This window comes from Gossypium raimondii, chromosome 8, assembly GCF_025698545.1.
Source record: "Gossypium raimondii isolate GPD5lz chromosome 8, ASM2569854v1, whole genome shotgun sequence".
NCBI lineage: Eukaryota > Viridiplantae > Streptophyta > Magnoliopsida > Malvales > Malvaceae > Gossypium > Gossypium raimondii.
In genome coordinates this window covers 33,440,664-33,444,338 of record NC_068572.1, presented here as the reverse complement: position 1 = coordinate 33,444,338, position 3,675 = coordinate 33,440,664, and the positions used below count along the sequence as shown (strand labels likewise).

Below are 3,675 nucleotides of genomic sequence, written 5' to 3'. Positions count from 1 at the left end.
CTAAATTTACCTTAAAAAACGTGTCCTACACAAAGTTCAGTTTATTTTTTTATTCCAAAAAAACGTTTTTTTATAAAAACGCCACAAAAACATTTTACTTTCAAAAAAATTGCACCTTTTTTTCTCTAAATTTCCCCCCTAAAACCCCTAATTTTTCCCCCTAAAATTTGTATCCTCAAAACACCCTTTAGGGGTTTCTCTCCGCCACCACGTCTTCATCATCATCGTTCCCTACTTTTGCTACTTTAAGCTCCTCTTCTTCTCAACCACCGTCTTTGTTTTTCTCTTGTTTATCCGGTCGGTGTATTTTTTAGGAAAATCCAAATTTTCCCGAAAGATTTCCCGACCGACGATTATTCCATCTTTATCTTTTCGTCAAAATCTCGAAAATCGAAACAATTCCGGTGTTTCTGTTTTTGAAGCTAAAGAGTGATCTTCTTTTCCTTCTCCGGATCGCTTGATTTTGCCGCTAAACCTCTTCTGATTTTGCAGCTAGGTACACTGTGAGATCTTTTGGAATCAGGCGTAATGAGAAGATTGCTTGCTACGTGACTCTGAATATTTCAAGTACAAAAGATGAAAAACAAAGAAGAATCGTTTCAAGTACTCATCTATCTTTTTTTTCCTTCTTACTTTCACTTTTTAGGGTCTGAAATTTCTTGAACTTTGTTCAATTTAGTCGAATCTGAACTGCACTATGGATGCTTATCTGTATGCAAATTAAAATATTGTAGTCTATAAGTTTAAATCGGTATAAATAAATATAATTTTCCTTTTAGCTCGTTTCTCTTTGCCTTACAAGTGTTTTCTCTTCTCCTCCATTTTGGCAGGAAAATTGCAGTCACAGTTCGCTTTCCTTTATTTTCTTCTTGGAAAACCGTTTTGTTAACCTTTATTAACTTGAAATTAGGGTAATTATTTAGTTATTATCTATTGTAGAGGCCTTGTCGTCGTTTCATTTTCCCGGAGCCCGTCGTTTTATTTGGATTTGCTGAAAAACAAAGGACCTGACGTTGCTTCATCGGATAAACGGTGAACTTCTTTTTGGCTCTAATTTTTTTTTCTAAATGAAGAAACAAATTTAACCAATTTCCTGATAAATTAAAGCTTTAAAATTGCACGAATTCTGCTTTATTTCATTTAATTAATGAGTTAATTGTGTTTATCAGGTATCTACAGCTGTATTGTGTTTCAGTAGCTTCCTCACAAGATTATCATTTTTCTTAAAGGTACTAATATAATGACCTTGAATCCGACATCTCCTCTTCATCACTGAACGTGCAGACATTTGGTCATCATTGCCTAAGCTTACATCAAAGTGAATGGAGCTCAACAGGTGATTCATGCCTTGTTCATTTTTGTCATAATATTTCTCAAGCTTCTTTTATCTTACAAATGACTGCATTTCTTTTGGCATTGTTTCAGGGACATTCTTTATATTGTCAGCCTTTTGCCGTGCAAATTTCATCCTATTCGCAATAATGGTGTCCGAGACTAAAGGACGAACACTGGAGGAAATACAAGCATCAGTTAGTCATTCTTCCGTTTGAAATACCATCAGCAATTTGCTTTAAAATTTGATCTGTCTTGCTGGGTTTTTGTGCTGTGTCTTTGCAGAGTATTGGGTAGTCCTTTCAATCCTCAGCCATGGCGGAACAGGTCCACATTCCTCTTTCTCTGCCTTTTATCTGTCTTATTTTTATGTGTTGAAACTGCTTTGATCTTTCTTTTTATTTTATATTAGATGGAGAAAGCATTTCTCAAACACCCCAAGGTGTTTTTAAGGTGAACTAGCTTCTTCCATGTCTTTATTAATTCTTGGTTTTGTTGATTTCATTTTTAAATTATTGGTGTTTTTCGAGATCTGGGTTAAATTAGTGATGGTTTTTTTTTTCTGTTCAGATCTTGAATTAATTTGAAATTTGATTTGGTATTTTGGCGGCTTGAATTTTCAATTCAAAATATCTGTTTTCTTAATGTAAATTTTGTGATACTTGCACTTGGATCTGCAATTGTTTTTCCCCCCAGTTAAATTATGAATCCATCTGTTACAAATCTGTTTTGCATTGTTCATCAAATAACATGCACAAATAATATTATTTGTATATATTTTGAGGAAAATTATAATATTATTATATATAATCAATGCAAAATTTTTAAGGCACCTTATTAAATACGAAATTTATAGGCACGAAACTAAGAATGATTGAAGCTTCTGCAAACTTTTTTGTTGTCAACATGGTGACTTTAGCTTTTTCAGCATCAATAATTACTGAACTGTTAACCTTAATCTCCTCAAAATCACATTCCTTAGCAAGCTTCATAACTAGCTTAACGACACAGTAATCTCTTAAAAGCAAAGAATTTAATTGAAGTTCATATTTTTGCAAGTTAAATTTAGTAGAGTCTGTCGTCATTCATTGTGTGGTTATTTGTGTTTTTCGGCCACTGTATGTTGTTTTTGCTTTTTCCTTTTGTGGTGCTTTGTCGCACAGCACTTGGGCTACATATCCCCACGAGTTTGAAGACTTCGCTATTTTTCTTGACAGACTTAGAAATAAAGTAATCACATTCACTATTTTTCAAGCCTTTCAAGCCACTTGCGTCTTACTCCTCTATGTTGAATCAAATTGAGGAATTGCTAAGTGCTAGAGACTATAAAGCTGCCATGCAGCTATCAGAAAATCTAAGAAGCTTGGCACTGAAGGAAGGGACTTCATTATTTTCGAACTTTTTGAGGATTCACTTCGGCTTTCTCTTCTATTTTTGCTTCTTTGATTCAGCTAATAGGTGCGTTACTATAAAAGTCCCTGCTTTGTTTCTCTTGCCATACGTGTTTGTCTATCGGGTTTTTAACCATGATTTTAAACTTTTAATTAATTTTTAAAAAAATTGTTGGTTAGATAAATTTAGATTATCTGATCATTGAATCTATATGTTGTTGGGCTGCCCAGAAAAAAAAAAAACTTGAAATAGGTTTACTTAGTACTAGTTAAATCGGGCTTGATTTTAGATAAATCTAATTATTATCTTTAAGCATGATATGTTCTAATACTTTGATTTAAGCTGTTGATGTATGTATTCTGACTATGGAATATCATATTCAAATATTCTACAAAGAAGCTAATTAGGAGATTCTGCAATTGTTGATGGTAATTGGAATTTAAGAATATAGGCTTAAGGGTTTAATTGGAATTTAAGCATGATATGTTCTAATATTTTAAATTTATATTGATGAATACTTTCCACCTATATTAACTTAAGTGAGTAGATATATCAGTAGTGTACATTTTTTATTCCACAAACAATCTTAAAAAGTTGAGATATTATTATTTTTAGATGTATTTGTTAATAATTTACTATAATATTATAAGACACCTAATTTACTATAACATTATAAAACAATCTAAAAAAGTTGAACCGATTTACTTATCTTTGCACAGATTAAGTTACTCTTATTTTCATGCAGAGCATGCAGGAACTAAATTTGCAGTTCAAATTTGAAGCCTTGCTCAAAAGTTTTTCTCTAAGGCTCATTGCTTTGAGTTCATTACAAGATTTCCTTGATTAAGTAAATGTATTATATCTTTTATTACCAAGATTTACTTGATTAAGAAAATGCATTGTATATTTTATTACCTTGCATATGTATTATTTATTTTGGTTTTGATTCTA

The 3,675-nt window shown here is 32.0% G+C and overlaps 1 long non-coding RNA gene across 2 annotated transcripts; it reads left to right on the top strand.

Moving 5' to 3' along the window:
* On the top strand, window positions 1-3,675 carry LOC105791263 (uncharacterized). 2 transcript variants are annotated; one of them, XR_008188181.1, is made up of 7 exons: window positions 1-603; window positions 831-1,032; window positions 1,170-1,336; window positions 1,426-1,659; window positions 1,745-1,785; window positions 2,550-2,790; window positions 3,470-3,675. It is a non-coding gene; the product is annotated as an uncharacterized LOC105791263 (long non-coding RNA). The 2 variants fall into 2 exon arrangements; XR_008188180.1 differs by having other exon boundaries at window positions 7-603; window positions 940-1,032.